Source organism: Drosophila mauritiana, chromosome 2R (genome assembly GCF_004382145.1).
Source record: "Drosophila mauritiana strain mau12 chromosome 2R, ASM438214v1, whole genome shotgun sequence".
Taxonomy (NCBI): domain Eukaryota; kingdom Metazoa; phylum Arthropoda; class Insecta; order Diptera; family Drosophilidae; genus Drosophila; species Drosophila mauritiana.
Window position 1 is genome coordinate 9,238,948 of NC_046668.1, and position 19,094 is coordinate 9,258,041.

The window sequence follows — 19,094 nt, forward strand, 5'->3', positions numbered from 1 at the left end:
ATTATTGAAATTTAGGAGTGACATCAAGCTACTAAGATATTTCTTGCTGTGTATTTTTACTTTCCCGTGCAGGATGAGAGAAGCCACAAGCCGCAGCGCTGGAAAAAAGCGAAAGATAAATTGCTTGCCCACGCCCACATAAGCGTTGCTACAAGGACAAGTCAAAGGACGAGGATCGGGGTGGGGTTGGTGGCAGTCGGTTGGCGGTGATGGGGCGGACATCTACAAGACACATTTGCCGCCGGGCTGACACTGACTGCCAGTATTCTGCCGGCGAAATTAATCGTCTTTGGCGCACTTTGTGAATTCCCGAAATTTGTCCCTTGTACCTTTACACTTAACGCCATTTAGGCAAGGGAAGGGAGGGGGGAGGGGCAGGCAGAAGTCAATGCCGAACCGAAGATTGATGAAAGTCCCAAATGCAAAACCGACAATTGTTTTCCAGCTCGTTCAGCCTGCATCCGGTGCTAATTATATCTACGAGATACATACTGTCAAGTCATCCCATCATGACATGCAATGAAACTTCATCTCCAACGCAAAAATCTGGCAATCAAGTCGCAAATCCCGCACAACAAATGGCGTTTTGTTTCATCATCGCCACAACAGACCAACTAATTGACATACGTCAATTGGCCAAATCGGAATTAATGAAGAGCCGACTGAACGAGCGGCAAAAACACTGAATTATTTCAGTCAATTACCGCCGGCAATCAATAAACAGACCAAGGAAAAACTTACCATAATTCAAATGGCCAGCAAATGCACTAGAAAGCCCGAATTCCTCGCTGAACCTGGAAAGAGTAGTAATTAAAATATGGTTTAAAAACTGAAATATTTATAAGATATTCGCAATTTATAGAGCACTATAGCTAGGGTTGACCCAAATTTATGACTTCAATATGCAGCATTTTGTATAACAAAGCAAATGACCCGTGACAAAAAAAATTCCCGCAAGGCAGGAAATTAATTTGACACATAAATGTTTTGTGCCCTAAATAATTTGGGACATATATGTATTTATTTATATTTAGAACTATGTAGAAGGGTATAATAATTAGGGCTAAATTAGGATAGCTTTTGGACCTATATAAAATGTTGTATTAAATGTTATTACTAGCGAATAACGTCATCTATAGATCTAAGAAATGTAATAAAGAAATAAAAACGCGTGTTAATCATGAGAAAAGATATTACGTTTAAGCATATAATTAAATTTTGGATCCAACAATGCTAGTAATGACTTTTCTTTTGCTTTTTCCGGTACCCAACATTGAAAATTGCTTCGCTTCAAAGCCTCAATTAATTGTTATTAGACCGGCCCCTAATTTAAGTTAACAACCTTTTGGCCATCATCAGTGGTTGGCTAAAAGGGAATTTTAATTGGCTGTCTGTGTGTGTGTGTTTGCTTTTGTGTGTGTGTGTGTAAGCGGCTAATTAGACTCGCGACCCTCCAACAAAACCGGAGGCATATATGACCACTTGGCTCGGGGTTAAGCCTGGCCAAGTGGTCATACGTGCAACTATACAAGTGCGCCATATGTAGTCATATTCATATATATATATATAAATTATATGAAGACAGGTTGCCCTGAGAATTGTGCTATGCTTTGTCCACATACCCACACATTCAAGGCGAAACTAAGTTAATTGTAATAGCAGCCTGCTCATGACATAACTACCAGTTGGCTGACAGCTTTTCCATCGATTATCGACGAAGCCAAGAAAAGTCAGGGACACAAGTCACCGATTCATTTATCAAGTTCCAACGATGATACGTTTTGGACGATGACAGTAGAAAGTTGTGTAATCACGGCTAAGAGCATGAAGGGGAATAAAAAAATAATAAAAATAAAAAAGAAAATAACACGCATTTGCTGACGTCAGTGGCGCGAGCACAAACAGCTTGGGAAAGATTTATCAAGTGCTGACTACTGCCGGCGACCAACGGAGCGTATGTGTGATATTTGTCATCTTTAACAAGGGAGCGGGGTAGCACCATCCATTTACTCTGTCTCCCTCTCTAATTAGCTTTGTTAACGGGTTTGCTAGACGAAAATAAGGGGAAACGAGCGGGAGCTGGGAGTATCTCATGTCCAGCAGGATGGCAGCCAAAGGATTAATACACAGCCACACCGCATAAGCTGCTTAAGTCCTGGGTCCTCCGTCAAGCCAAAGGACTCACACGAGTGACAAACGAATCAGTTCTGCGCCATAAGGTGGAATCTCAATTAAGTCGCTGCCAAGTCAAGCTTTAAGCCCAGCCTGTTGTAGCCATTTCAAGCTCCAAATCTAATTTAATACTTAAACAATGCCAAGTGACTTCGAAGTTGGTTGACTAACAAAGCCATTGTACGGCGCTTAAGTCGCAATTTACATGAAAAACATATTGGGCGTTAAGCCTTCTGCAGTGGATTATACAATTAAACACTCTTAAAGTCAATTAAATACTCTATTTAACTAGAATTTTATGCAACCACTGCTTAAAACCTGCTAATTTAACTTTTGAGTGCTTATATGATTTCCGTTGAAACCAAGTTACACCAAATTCCCCAGATATATAATATAAGGTATTCGATTTAGAGTGGCATTCAGCCAACACAGACACAGTATTGCCTCTTGGCAAAAGCCCAGCCAAGAGTCAAAGCCGAGGACCGTGCATCAATAATCAATGTCGGGGCAATAGGATCGCAATCAAGTACGTGACATAAGGCAGTCAGTCTCACCTGGCACCTGCAAAAGAATTGCAGCGAGTCAAGTTGCAATTTAAGCAGGACTCCCCCGCTGGAATTGAGCCTCGAAAATGAGATTTTACATGGCTCACACAGGAGATACACCACGCGAATCCTCGAAACCCCTCAACCAGGCCACGCCCAGTTTGGCGAAAAGGGGCGGTAAAACGAGAGGCTCTTGAAAGTCTAGACAAGACAGAGGGCGTAGATGGTATAATATTAAATAAACAAGATACCAGTGTGTATGTGTGTGTGTGGGAGGAGAAAGCGAGTTGCAAGTGCATTACGTATACGCCCAGTTCGCCGCGAAACATAAGTTTTTCAGAGTGAACACCCAAGCTCCGTTAATGACGGCCTTTAAGGCCATGTCTCGAGGAAATTGCACAAATTAAAGACTCACGCAAGGCTTATTAGGTCTCCGGCAATCAGCATTCATTTCGCAAAATCTCGATTCCGAATATCTGGCTTTTATCTGGGGGGCCCTGCGAAGTTGCTCCACTGCAGCTGACGCCATTTTCATGTCGCTGGGAAAGCCACAAACAACACAAAAGCAACATCTTGCAACCGCACTTCCTTGCAACATCTGCTTCAATCCAAAAACCCCACCCAGCCCACCAATCCAACCACTCATTGCTCCCACTCCTGACGCAGCTCTCTTCCTTTCATGTGGATCCATTAAAGTGCCAATAGCACAAGGTCTGGAAACTTGATGAAAGAACTGCCATGCGGTGGCTGTGGAAATTCTCAAAATTATGCTTCCTGACGACAAGCTCCATAGAAAGCTGATTTTATTTGGTTATTTTTAAATAACTCAATGGACTTACAACGCGTTGAGAAGTGCACTTTTGCCATAATAGGCAACATTTTAAGCCAAGTTGAAGGGAAGCATTTCCTTTAAATATTTAATAACTATGCAGTTACGAAGAGCAAAATGTCTGGTGCATAAAAGTATCTTCTTAAAGTGCGACCATTAGTTAAATTTTTAGATAGCTTTATTGCAGGCTTGGGTATCTAATATCGAAGATGAAAAACTGACGCTTCGTAGAGTCAAAGATATAGTTTTCAGCATGACAAGCTGAATCAATACAGAAAACATTGTTATTTTCAATATGAAATAGCTTTTTAAAAACAACATTGTTTTCTCTGAATTTAAAGGAAGCGAAAGATAGCAAATGCAATACTTAATGTTATTTATATCTGAAAATATTTTATCAGTAATAAAATATCGTTGAATAACGACTATAAAAAGCTTCAACTATGACCAGACTATAAACATTTGCTATCTTTATAAGACGTCGTTGGAATTGGAATTTTCAATGCGTATTTTTTATCAAAATGCACAGCTATTGTGCTGTAGTGTAATTTCCTCTGAAGGGAAGTATTGAATAAATGTATTTATTTTATCCAGTAACTTAATATAAAGGCAAGGCGTTTGCTTCCATAAAAAAACCCTGTTTATACACAGCGATATAAAGTTGCCATCATGACTGGCTGCAACCGTAGATATCGGCTATCTTTCATAAAATTCACCAAAAGGCAAAAAGCAGCCAACTGTTTGGGTTTGTAAAGCGTAAAAAGCACACTTCCTACTACTGGCAACTTGCACAGAATGTAAATAATTTAATATATCAACATGGCTTAAATAATTGCCGACTTTTCGTGCACAAAAAGTTGGCAGCATGACGAGGCAAAACCAGGCAGATAGCAGCAGGCAGGCAAATGCACAAAGGCAGAGGAGCTGAAGAAAAGCATTTCGATGTCGTTGTCATAGTCGGGCGCGCATGATTTCCGTGCTTAACATTTCCTGTTCGAAACTGCCATAAAATGCTGGATGGCAGGATGACAAAGGGGAGCGCTGCGGGCGGAAGCACAGATCCTGGCTCCTCCGGCGGCTCCTAGGAATATGTAATGCAAAGGAGCAGACAGATGAAACAACAGTGGCTGAATGATAGACACAAGCGGAAGCGAAACTATCTAACAAAAACAAACTTTTTCCACAGCAAAATGAACGAGAAAAGTTGCCGGCGGGAACTTTAAGAGCGTTTCAGTTTTGAGTTTTGAGTTTTTAAGGCTTGAATCAAAGCGGAATCGAGCCAAAGTTTCAGCCACAACGACGTAAATTGTCTTGGCAAAAGCAAGGAAAATGCACTGCTTTTGTGTATTAAAGATTCACATGGCAATTAACTTTTATGATTTTCGAAATGCTTGCAAGAAATGTATAATCTCCATTTCGAGATTATACAATTTGATTTGACAATTGCACTTTTGTGCATTTTCAAATAAATCCACACACGTTTTCACAATGTTTACATTTTACTTTAGCCAACTTCGCTTCAGTAAATAAATGCCGTTTTCTGCTGATTTATGGCGGGCAAAATTAATTGAGAATAAAAACCGAAAGCATAAAATGAGCAAAAAGCTGAAATCGAGCCGTGCGCCCCGCGAAACAAAAACCAAACAGAGTGAAAACACACACAGCTCCGAAATTAATTGCACTTGTGAACTTTTGATGCTGTTGTTTGGTTTGGTTTTTCGCCGCTGCCTTTGGCCTCTCTCAATTGTTACAGTAAATTCAATTAAACAATGCAATCGTATAAACAAATCTACAGCCCCCTAAAAAGCGAGTGCGCCCTCGCGCATAGTTTTTAATTGAAAAATGTGCAATTAAAACTCGAAACTTGCATTGGCGCAAGGAGAGCGCCGCACCACGGGGCGTATGAGCAATGTACGGTATGTATAAATTATATGCCAGACGCAAATTAATTAATGCACTTAATTTTCGCATACATTCAATTACTTTACACGGCATTTAATTAAGCGCATAAATGTTCTTTTATCTCGAGAGTCTCGCATAAATTTCGAGAATGACGTCTGTCGCCGGGATAATCAAACAAATGGCAAGTAAATAAATATAGGCGCTGTATGGATACTCACATTTCCCATAATTTGGCACATGACATTATAAAATATTGACAGCAACACACACACAGATGCAAACACACACACACACACAAGCGGGTACCTGCTGTTAAAAGTCGCAAAACACATATTTGCCATTCCTGTTTGCGTGGGTGTGTTGGTCGGCGTATCTATGGATCTTTGGCACATGTGCGGTTGGCATTCTCTGTCATTCAGCTACTCTCCTTCTTTGTCCTTGCCACAGGACCCCCACACACACACACACACACGCGTGCACTAACACACACTTACGCACCTGACTCCTGACCGCAGCCTCTCATCAACATAAGTGAACTATCCGTTCACTTTATTTTTAAGCTGCGTTTCGAAATAAAATAGTAAAATTTCCTGTATTTTTTTTCTAGAATATATATAAACATTGAAATAGAAAATAATAAAGTTTGCCTTATCTTAATAAGTATTATTTTATAAAATCAATTTGCTAAAGGTGTTCCAACGTTCTGATATATTTAAAAGTATTGCAAAATCCCTTGAATTTTTGCCTATAATTTAATTTATGTTTTTTAATTGTCTAGACTAACAGAACCCATTAAAAGTATATATTTTTTAAAATAAATTAACCAAAAGTAATAAAATAGTTGTTAATAGCTAAATAAATTAGAAAATAGGAATGTTTGAAACACAAGATTTCAAATAGTTCTTGATTTCTACTAATTTCTGGTCTAAAGCAACGAAACGCACTGTACTTGGCTGCGCTGCTGTTTGTTTTGGTTTTGTGAGCTGAGCAAACAGATTTTAAACAAATTGAAACATTTCCACCTGAATACCTGGAAAATGCTTGAGCAACTTGAATATTACCCGGACAACAATGCAAGCGTTTTGGGCTGTGTCTTGGCCCAAAATCGATTAACGCCATATTTATACTTGAAGAAGCTCGAATATTAACTAGAATATCAATTATAAACTATTTGCCATTGTTTGCATATTGAATGAGCCCCACAATCCAGGCTTTGTTTAGCTCAGTGTGTTCAATGTTCGTGGGAAATGGCAAGTCGTAAATCAATTTCAAATATTTCATGTGGAAAATTTTCATCGGATATTGTTGGCAATTTGAATTATTTTCACTTGAGCAGATGACTTAAACATCAGTTGACTTTAAGAAATTATTGAGTGGAGCACCTTGAATTATTGGCTAGTAAAATGGTAGGGTTAATAAGAAAACAAACTAAATGCCCAAATATGAAAAGGCAAGGTTTAACCCATATTTAGATATATTCTACTTAATGACATGGATTTTCCGTTCGATTGTTTTACCAAAACTGTTTAGCATGTGAAGCATTCAGGGTCATCTTTTCAATAAAACTGAAGCGTGAGCAAAGCGATCTTGAATTATTTAGAATGCGTAAAGTGATGGTTTATTTATAATATATAAGTGCACGTGACGTCAATGAAAATTGATTGCGAGCGCATCTCCCACACTATAATCAATATCTGAGTTGCCTGCTGTTTATAGATAGAATATAGTAGTCTCACTCAAGTAATCTGGCAATCAGTGGGCACAGGAACTTGAACTGTCATTTGCCCAAGTAACATCCATCAAATGTTTGTCCGTCTTACCTGCAATAAACAAAGAGCAAATGTGCTTAAATTAGTAAACAGGCCAAAGGAATTAAGTAAGTAAATGTGGCGATAGCCTTAAAAACCCGACAGTCAGCTCCAGATACCAAAATATCTATCTCATAGATAAATAAGTTCATGGATAGTGTGGGTGACAAGTCAGAGCAGCAAACTCTGATTGATGTTGATGCAATTGCAATGCAGTTGCAAATGGAAACACTTGAGCTGCCGCACAAATTGTGACTGATTACGGTCTTTTGAGTTCAGTTTAGTTCGGTTAAGTTTCGGTTGGGGAATATAAGTATATGCAAGTAAGACCCCAGTAGCAATTTACGAATGCAATAAAAAATAAACGCCAATTTCTGCGGGCAAATATGGAAAATGAATTGCCTCTTCACACTTCGGTCACAGCTTCAATGAAAATATTGTTTCATAACATTGCCATAAAAATTAAAAACTGCATTAAGTCACCAAAAAAACAAAAAACTGCAATGGCAAACATAAAAGTCAATTGCAGCGGTATTTCTACATGTGCTGTGCGAGTAAATAACTTTCATTTTACGATGTTTGCGGTGGACTGACATTTAATTTGAACCAGAATGGGAGTTTAAGAACGGATTAACAGAGATCCGTTTGCTGAAAGCATTTATAATTTAGTTGTGGTTTACTCGAACAATGTTCAACAATGTTTACCGATTGCTGGTCATGGTTTATTATTTATTTGGCTTTGGCTTTTTGTGCACTTGGTAATCCGCAATCATTGCAATCATTTTTTCATTTGCATTTTTCATTCATACATTCATTTTCATTAGGACACAAATAAGCCACACGAATCCGAAAATTTGTTGCATGGCACCATTCTCAAGAATATGTACATACAGGAAAATGGATTTTTAATATTTTTAATATTTCTCTTTCGGTTTAATAACTGTCTGGCGAAACATTCGCCTGTCACGCCGCTAAATGAATCATCAAAATTAAAATTCATGTTCCGCAATTTATTTAAACGACACGAATGATACTTTTCCTGTCCAACACTGCATTTTCACGCGTTTTCCAATTTGGCCGCACAAGTCGGTATAATTGAGACATGTGTTTTTTTTTTTCCACAAATAATTTCCCGAATTGCGTTTATTTTTGGTTCCTGAATTTCAGTGGATGCCATTAATTGAAACGATCGGGCAATAATAATGTTATAAAATGTTTAAGAATTTCACTTCTGGCTGCTGGCCAAAGCGGAAAGACTTTGTTTGGCTTTTGATTGCGCCGAAATGCAAATAACAACAAATATGCCGCCGCGAATGGGAAATTGTAAAGTTCGTGCAGAAATCAGCGAAACATTTGCAGCATTCCGGCGAGGCGAAGTGATTTCGAGGTCTTCTCTGGCTCAAACCGCAACCTTACCCTGGTTTTATTTAGTTTCATTTAGTTGTTTTTTTTTTTTATGTTTTCTTCTGTTTCCCCCTGATTTGCCAACCATTTTAGCTTTGACCAAGTTACGCACGGCAAACTAAAAATATACATTCGCAATTGCAATCGAAATTGCATCGCCCGATATGGCAGGCATATATACAACAAACATATATATGTGTATACGAAATGCAATTTGAAAAGCCCAGCACCGGCGACAAGTTTCGACTCAATTATTGTGCAATTGACGCCCCAATGGCCGTTCAATGCAATTCATTCGCCTGCAGTTTGCACATTTTTTCAAAATCACTTTCCGCTCCTAATTGAGTTATTGTCTACTTGAGCTGAATTATTAATTGTCTGCTGAGTTGCATAATTGATATGGTGATTGCGGCGCCGTTGCATTAAGCCCTTGGATAAAAGTATTATCAGCCATTGCAGTTGCAGGTTCATTGGATCGTGAATCCGATGCGAAAGACAAAGGCAAAGGCCCTGATTCACCCATCCAGATTCATCCAGAACAAAAGACGTCGAATCCGAGTGTAATCAGTTCATGAATCACTTGCCAGTCGATCAACGATAAAAAAAAATAACACTTGGCTGTAGACGGTGACGCCTTAAATATTTATTTATATTTTAGTTATCAGTCACGATTGCATTTTGCAGATAAAGCTGCTATCTGTTTTCCATCAAAGCCACCTTCTTATACAAATCAAAGCCAGAGGGAAGAAATCACTTGACAGCTTGGGATTGTACCCTTAACAACATGTTATTATTATTTGAATTCGAAAGTTGAGTGATTCACTAACAAAATTACTGATTTTAATCAAAAGGGAAAACATTGCAACAAGTGCTGTAGGCATATTTTGAGTGTCTAATTGATTGCATGTGCATTAGTTGCCAAATCGACATGGCACTTAACAAATGTTCGGAAAATCGAGCAATTTGTAGACTATGGTCATATAATAAAGATTAGAAGTTAGCTATCTGCCATCTGCATGTACTCCAAAGCATGGCTATTGTATCTTTGCCACTCTATGAGTATGATTCAGTCGAAAGGTTTAGTGTTCGTGTGTTTGCTATGCTGTTTGATGGCCTTCTCCCACTCCCTCGTAACCCCGAAATCCGCAGTAATCGCCTACACCCCAGAGTTTCGTCTAGACTTACGCAATTCTACGATTCGCTCCGATGACTTCATTAGCGCTGGCTTGTAAAATAAATTTTAATTACATGCGAAAAAGAGGCAGAATCGAAGAGCCGAAAGAAACAATCGACAGGCATTGTACACAACAATGTGCGGGTAGCATATTTAAATTTATTCCAGCACTCAAGTTCAAAGTCAGGGACAGCCTCTCACCCACGAATCCGACGATTTATTTCAAATGGCAACGAGCAGTGTTGCCACGCACATATTTAAAACACTTAATTGAGACTCTTGCATTAATCGAAATGAAAGGAAAGCTGATTTTAATTTTGTCATTGGCGCACGAGTGAAAAGCTGAAAACATAATTTGTATAACAACGCAGGAGCAGAGAAAATGCAACTAATGAGCTCTCTTGATTGTCTGCCTGTTTGCTAATTAGAGAAACAAGTCTTAAAAAATGTTATTACTCGAAATAAACTTGGCCATAGAGTGTAAAATCCGCCATTAACATTCAGTCCCAAAGCCATTGTTCAACATCATATTATATATTATATACCAATCTCCTTTCACTTGGCTCTTTACTGGTTTTCATAGGTGGCACTCCTAATTAATCGAAGCTTATCTTGGGCAACTTTCAGTGCATTCAACCTCCAAGACCAAGAGCAAGTAGACAAAGCCCAAGGTTTATTCCTCCATGGGTGGGAAATCTTATCAGTTTGCGTGTTCAAGTGTGGATTGAAAAACTAAGGGGGCGCAAATCGGGTTCAAAATGGGTATTTTCTATCACTGCATACGAACTGGTTTATGAATCATATGAATGCATAGTTGTCTTTGCATTTATGCAAAGCTTTAAAGTCGAGTGTTAGAGAACAATTGAATGAAATATGATACAGCAATATGGTACAGCAAAGTTGACCAATAAAACGAAATTTGTAGCTAAATGATTGAAAATGATATGCTAATCACACACACAGCTATGGAAAATTACCCACAAAATTATTATTGTGCCATCGAAAATTTCCAGGCCATGTGTTTAAACTTAAAATTCGGAAGCTCCCTTACAATGCCCTTCCTGTTTACCTATATTTTTTTTTTGGCTTATTAATTTATACGTTTATTGCTCTATTCGAGTTGGCAACCACGCTCGTTGTTTTTCCGCTCGTCTTTGTATTTTTCCTTTTGACTTTTTGTCTGTGCAATAACGATGCGATGAGGCATTGCTCAGAATATTTCGACCAGCGCACCCCATGGCGTATGCGTGTTATTCATTGAAAATTCCAGACACGCCGCTTGCCTAACTAAAAGTACCTCCCCCGATAGCCAATATCGCACCGCCTGTTGTCTATCCACTCTCTTGTATATACACAATCAAAAATTGGCGATCTCTACTAACTACTTAAAATTGTTATAGAATTAATATTAATTTATAAATAATTTTTCTACATAGAAATTTGTATTTGTTTTACGAACTTTTGCTTCTACACACGTTTGTTTACGTGTACGTTTGTCTGCTTTATTTATTATTTATTATTATATATTTTCTTTTATTATTTATTATTATTTATTTATACTCGCCAAAGAGTGTCAATGAATAAACTTGTTTTGTAATGCTTTCGGGTTGAGTGGGGTTGTTGTCGAGTGGTGGGGTCACCACAACATCGCTCGAGGCATTGAATCGGGAATGTGACCCGTGCCGCACCCCACTGCGCCTACCCATTTAAGAGCACCCCATAATTTTTGAATGCATTGCGGCCGGGCACCGAAATCGTTACAGTTCCGCCTGATTTGAGGCGCAGTTGTTGTGTGGCACATCTGAACCGACCGCCTTGGCTAACCGCGAAAATTGCGTTAAATGTTTTTCATTTTGCGAGCTATTGCGCAAACAAAAGCCGAAGGTCAGGTGGGCAAAAAAAGATAAACGAAAAAGGGATAAGCTACCCTATGGAAAATTTAAGTTTTTAAACTACAAAATTACCTTTTTGAAATGAATAATAAGTTTGAAACTTGGTTTTCAAGAATATGATCTATATTTTGTTAAAGATATAAGAATTCATTTAAACAAACCTTCAACTGTTTGCAGACAGAAAACATTTCGGTAACCCTAATCATAATTGTATTTCTGTATCTTTTGTACTTGGCACCAATTAGCATCATCAAGAAACAAATACGACGGTTTTATCAAAAGGGAACACAAAATTGTATATGTTATGATTCATTGGCATTTAAGACACTAATTAGTACAGCAAATAGTGAATAACACTTTATTCCTATAAAATCAAAAAATAAGTATAATTTAGAAGCGTATTTTTTATAGTTTTATAAGGTTAACACAAATTTGCAGTTTAATAAGCGGGAGCCAGTCATTCGTGCTTCTGCCCATCCATCCAGTCAGTCATACATTCATTCAACCATTCACTCAGTCAGACATTCATTCATTCATTCATTCGTTCAGTGAGGCAGTCATAAGTCAAAGTACTCGGGTATTCGGGCTCAGCTGGAAAGCCCTTTCCTTGAGCGAAAACAACGAAATGCAAGGCAACTGCAACAATAACGGACACCGCAAGTCCCATAAAGTGCATTCACCCAAGGAGAAACCTCCAGACTCGCGGGAAAATGCGGAAAAGTGGGGGGAAAATACTCAGTGCGGGATGCTGCTGAACAGTGGGAAGCTTTAACAAAAAAAAAACGCTCGCTCACGTGCGGAGACCAAAACAAAAGAGTCCAAAACACACACACACCCACACACACACCCACACACCCACACACACAAAGAAAGTGCAGAGAAAAAATCGTTTTGTTTTCTGGTTTGTTTCACTTCATTGCATTCTCCTCAAGGAAAAGAAAGCGGGAAGAAAGGGCTGCGAGAGAGTTTATGGCAGGCCATTGAAGTCGCAGGCGGGGTAAAAGGTTATAAATAAGCTGAAACCGAAGGGGGAATACCCTAATGCTGGGCAGTACCTAATTATTTTTTAAGATTATGAGGTTTTTGAATCGCTTTTATTGCACCTGCTTACTCACTTAATATTGAAATATTAAAATATGCTTTTTTATTGCTGTCAAAGTCCCAAAATTGCTACGAAGAGTGCAACGAAGAGGCAAACTCGAATACAAATATCATCCAGACAAAGGCTAAAGTGGTGTGTGTGTGTGTGTTTGTGTGTGTGAATACCAGGGACACAGGCGGCGAAAATGGGGGGCGGCATGGGGTGTGGCGTGGCGGGTGGGCGGTTGGGAATGCCATGTGGCAGTTTGGCAAAACTTTACGGGCAAACTTGTTAAGCAAACAGAAACCAAAAGCCCCTTCCCCTCCCCCCACACGCGATCTAAAAAGGAAGCGAGCTTCAAGATAAGCGCGTTAAAAAGTTCCCTGGGAAACGGGAAACCAGGGGCGTGGCAAGCGGTGGGCCAAGGGGGATTTGAAGGAGGCGCTTCTGGCTGCCAGCTGTTTAATTAGTTGCACTTCCCCGGACCAGCGCTGCATTTCGGAACGGTTTGCCTAATAAAGTTTGTCCACTGCCAGTAGCATTCCTCCTCCACAGCATTTCCATCCCCCCCTCCCTTTGGAGGCCTTCACAGACTACACCCCATTGCTCGCAGTGGCACCTCCCCAAACCCTGCCGCTTTCATTTGCTGCACTTTACGAGCGCATCCATGAAATATTTAAAAAGCTTTGTGTAACAAGATTTGTTTATGCCGGCCGCGATCTCAGCGTCGAAGTAGCAGCAGCTGAAGGGAGAATAAGCTAGGGTGTACACTGCAAGAAAATGAGACAAACTAAACAAATAGCTTAATAAATAAATAATTAAAAGGCTTGTTGAAACTGCACCAGTAACTACGCTTTATATTTATTATTTATTTGTTATTTTTCAAATTGTTTATAGGTGTATTTAAGATACTTCATTTAATGATTAAAAATCATAAATTTAAGTAATACATTTGAATATCCAATCCAAATTCAAGGCCATTAAATGCAATACTGAACATTTGACCAGGAAAACTAAATATGTGTATTAACTATCAGATACCTCTTACTAGCGCACCCAACGGTCTAATATTTTCATAAGGACATATGGACATTCGTTTATGAGTTTGATAAGTTTATGATGAGTTTGGTAACGACTTTCCTCCCAGTGCACGCGAAGATTAAATGCGCGGAGTGGGATAAAATGCTGATAGCTGGAAGGCAGCTAAAAGTTTCTTCTTTCGGGTATGTCGAGCACAATGTTGTTTGGCCCGGGCAAATAATTGCATATTTATAACTCCGACAAGGCAACGTCGAAGTCGAAGTCGCCGGCTCGGCAGGCAGCAAATTAAGCGCAGCACGGGGAGCGTTTTCCTTGGCTCCCCAGTCGCTCCTCTGCTGCTCCGCTGCCCATCCTCTGCTCCTCCATTGTGTGCAGCAATTAATGAAGCATTTCTGTTGACTGCAGTTGCTGCGTGATGGGCAGAGGAGGAGGGGGCTAAGAAGAAGGGGTAACAAAGGGCGGCGAAATGGGGTTTGGGGGTGGGGTGCGGTGCAGGGAAGGGCGTTGAGTATGACGTTGACTTTTGGCAAGGCAATTGAATAACCATGAGTGTCGGCTTGGTGGGAGACTTGGCCCTTTGAAACAGGCCTGAGTTGCAAATTGATTTAAAGTTCGCAAAGACGTGTGGCTTGCGGTTCTGAATTGCGCCGAAGGAAATTGCCAGTGATGTAAAGCAAACAAAGATAATAAATACTGAAGATACATATATCCGCTCACTCAATATATCTCTGTTAGTATCTGCTAGTCAACACTGCCATAGTTGCATTTTTACTTATTGTACACTAGATTCTCTTTAATTCAATTTGACGTTTCGCTTGTAATTTTCCCATTTCGGCGCACAAATGCACAAAAGCAAATACAATTAAATATTTTATCACCGAAACCGAAATAAATTAACTTTTTTGTGTAATCGTGATTTGCATGTTCAATTGTGGCCTTCAATTGTAAATGTTTCAATAATACCCGATTTAATGATTTTTCAACCAACATGTAAATAGTAGAAAAACAAAAGAAAAAAATCGAAAACAATGAAAAACGGACAGAAAATTAACACTGAACCACATATGTATGTATGCTATCGTGTTAAAATTAAAAGGCATTGCGAGCAATTATTGAATTTATTCAAAGTACATGACTAATAAATAAAATAAATAGCCATAATCCCAATTCATTTGGCCGCGTGGAGGAGTGGAAAATTTATTGAAGGATTTTATTTTTTTTTTTTGCATGCGCAAACATACTTCACAGATTGTAATCATTATGCAAATGACTCGTATTCGATTTGAGCAGTTCATTAGAGTTGCAAACCAGTTGCAGCACAAAAACGAATGAATGAATAATTCAAGTGTGGGACTCAAGAAAATAACTCTCCATTAATGGGAAAATTTTGATGGTGAATTAATTAGGCAACAGCCGCAGCCGCGGACAAATTCATTTAAAAACCGAGAATTTTAAACGATTATTGAAATTATAAACTTCTGACCCTGACTGAGAGAGCTCAATGCATGTTTTGGCCAGTTCCTCTTGAGCTATCAGTATTATATTTCTTATCAGCTTGGCGCTTCAATGTCAAAGGCAAAGTGCACCCCTACTTTGTGCCATTCGGACAACTTGAAGAGCATATAAATATGAGGAAACAACTTGATTGTGTTTTCAACGCTTTTCGGTTTCATGGTTTTATGGTCTCGAATTTGTTGCACGGAACACTTAAAAATAATTGAGCTGCAGGCTTCATTAATATGTCTAAACGAGGTTCTTGGCTATTTAAATTTTGCAACCATTTTTAGTGACATATTAGGCAAGGTATTAACTAGTTCGACACACGTTGGCCGTACTAAAGAAATACTATTTTTAGTTTCAATCGTAAAACAACGTTTTATAACCGTTTTGTTCGCTTCCTTATTGAAATAAATAAGCCTGATAAATGATATATTGGCTATGTCTACGCATACCACTTCCTGGTTTGTGAATAAGTGGGCATATATACCACTGCCTCATAAATTGCGCCCTTTTACAAGTCGTGCCGCGCCCTTTTTTCAATGCAATGGCTATAATCGCGGCCGAGAATGTTTATGGACCTGCACATCGGTTTCGCAAGGCGGCGAGCGAAGTGCGTGCTTATGAAAATGTTTACAGCATCTGTGCAGCGGCAGGCCAGGCAATAAAGCTGAAAAAGAAGCAGGAGATCGAAAAGCGTGAATGGGGGATCGAAAAATAAAAAAAAAATAAAAAACGTATATATATTTATATAAAGGGGGCCTAAAAAAAGGGGGGCGGGGCAGGCGAGTCGGTGTGCTTGGTTAGGCAGGAAAAACGTGCTGCGAGTGAAAGCCAAGTAAGCCAAGGAAACAGCTTTCTTTTCGCCACCAGATGAGACAAGGCGGCAGATACACATGCCCATACCCATACCCACACACATACTACACTGCCACATTCACTTTCGGCCACAAACACAAAAACTTGGCCAAGTGCCGCAAAAATGCATTTGTTTGAATTTGCGCCGAGCAACGAAATGTGAAATGTAAAATGAGAAATGGGAAATGAGGAATGGCCAGGCTTCGAAAGTGGGTCACAATCCAATGCCAGCAACAGTAAACGCTAACTGAAACAGAAGCACAGACTCTACTCTTTTGGCCAGGCCAACACGACACGTCCGTTCCAATGGTGAAATGTGTGCGGTAAACGCAAGAAATATGATGATAAATGAAAGGCAATTGGCACAGACTTTTGTCCAACTTCTGCCCGCGGCGGAGTCATTTTGGGGGCGGAGTCATTTTGGGAGGCGGTGATGGGGCCAAGAAGCCACTAGCACAAGGTCACTTGGGCGTTGCAATCTCCAAAATGGACATGCAGTGCCATTAATAAGATACTGTATCTACAGACTAACCAGATAGAAAACCTGCACATTGTGATGGAAATATACATGTGGAATATCCTTAAGATCTTACAAAAAGTATAGTGTACCAAAAACATACATTAGCATAAGTTCTTTCCTAAGTGAACTCTTACAAAAAGATACTTATTTCATACAAACAATATTTCAAGAATATACAGTTTATTTTCTAGTTAGAATATACTTTAATTTATAACTCCAGTCTAGCTCTCGGCTCGAAAAACATCTGCTATATATCGCATGCTGAACCGGTATCTAAGCGATATGATATCATGCATATTTATACCATCCCTACTTTCGGTCACCAGCTAAACGATAAGAGCCAAATAATCACGATAAGAATTATTATCCCTTGTTTTTCAGCACATGCAGTTGGTTCCGCTTAAAAGGCGAATGTTTTGAATTCAGCTGGAGAGCGTTAACCTTTGACTTTGCCGAATGAAATTCTAAAGCGAATTCCGATGCGACACCTGAAATATGCTTCAGGTTCAGTTCGATGTTCAATAAGGAAGCAAGGCGGCAATGCAGGTGAAAAAATACCTGAATAAAATGAAGTGAGATATGGGAGGAATCGGGTGAAGAGGGGGATCTTAACAGGTTAGCATACGAATATCACAAACTTCGCCGACTTCATAATTGTGCCTGGTTGGTTGGCAGGTAGTTAGATGGTTCGAGGAAACAAATAAGAACTAGCTGGAAAATAAACATGATTATTATTATAGGAGATACCAGAACGAGTTACACACAATCTCGATTCTATATACATATATACACAGAGCGAAAAAGTGCTGTGTACTTGATTCTGGTGAATTTTACAACCGCCTTTTATGCCATTTTTTTCCGTCAAGCGACCTTCGGTTGATAATCGAGAGCTCGAAAATATTACAACATTTTTGATTAGCGAGACAATAATCGCTTCCCCCACAATGGCCAAAGTCACACGTTCTCATTATCTCTGGAAAAAGCCACCCCCACCCCCCTACCGCCCTTGTGGTTGGCGGGGGTAAAATAATACGGATTCAACGTCTCAAATTGAAAAGCCAGCGCAGAAGTGCAATAAATTAAAACACCCACACGGGTTAACGATCGCAGGGTCAAAGGGGGACTTCAAACAACGGGCGGTGCAATTATGCAATTAGCACACTGTTAGTGCGAAAGAGAGGCAGCCAACTGGGGCCGGAATATATTTGCAATAATGAAAATAATTAGAAATTCAAATTCAATAAACGTAAAAAGCAAAACAATAAATAAAAGTCAAAGCAGAGACCAAGAAAAAAAAGGCTACGGTAAATAGAAAACTTATAAATAATCTAGCTGATATAATATATATAAATTTGCATAGATTAAACCGTAGAACTTCACAATGTGTGGGTGGAAAAACACAATTATATAAGGCGGAAAAAAGAAACCATTTGACTAGCAGCTTTATTCAGAATAATGATTCCCGAGAAACATATGTACGTTTAAGTGAACTTTAGATGTGATTCAGTCCTTCAGAGCGATTATTCACACTATGATTAAGAACTTGGCGCAACAGTTGCTCTATAAATGATTTAGTTCTTTGATTAAATATGAACATATGTTTTTTAAAAGGAGAATACTATATGTATTGCTTAGCAACGTAGATAAGAAGCAACATATATTTTATATATTTTATAATAGAAGATAGAAGATAGAAGAGGCTTGATTTTAAAACTTCTGTTAAAGCGGCTTTGTTCATTTGAATTTCGAGAGTGTTCTAAACTTATCCATGATTCCAGCCCAACCCGAAAATCTTAATAAAAAAGCAATAATTTATTCCCACTTTTGGTGGATGAAGAAAATATATAAAAATAGAGCTTCGCTCGGCGACTGAGCAAACTTTGAAACTGCAAAACCAATTGGCAGCTCAGAAGTGGCGGCTTATTTATTTACGTGTGTGTTTGTTTTCTTTTTCTGCCTTTTGTTGTTCTCTCGACTTTGCTAAAATATAAACCTGTTTTTTTCACTGGCTCACGCATTTCGGCAACAACAGCGCACAGTGTTTTTAGTATTTCTGACCATTAAAACCGAAAAATAAGCAGCGAAATAGACAACAACGATCTGAGGTTACAAATTCTGCGGCTGCTGTTTCAGCGAAACTGAAGGCACGACTCGGCCAACAAAAGTTAAAGAGCTCTCCACCAAAAGATCTCAAGAGCCGAACGCCCCACTCAACTTTTGGCCAAACTCAACTCAACTCAGCTGAACTGAACTAAACCGGAGCTCTTATCTTTTGGGCCCGCAAAATAATATCATGCCGATGTGTACTATATTATGGCCAAGTGAGTGAATGGAGTGGAGTGGCTTTTTGACCAACCGTCGGCCTTTCGGT

General features: G+C 39.2%; 1 protein-coding gene across 3 annotated transcripts in view; it reads right to left on the reverse strand.

Annotated features, from left to right (window-relative positions):
- LOC117135421 overlaps positions 1 to 19,094 on the reverse strand; it is a 60,299-nt gene that overhangs the window by 18,945 nt on the left and 22,260 nt on the right. For 2 of the 3 annotated variants that reach the window (XM_033295576.1, XM_033295574.1), the window contains one exon: positions 742 to 794. The gene's annotated coding sequence lies outside the window, so the exon portion shown is untranslated. Of the gene's footprint in view, positions 1 to 741; positions 795 to 7,184; positions 7,269 to 19,094 lie in introns of all 3 variants that reach the window. The other variant, XM_033295575.1, reaches the window with a different exon arrangement.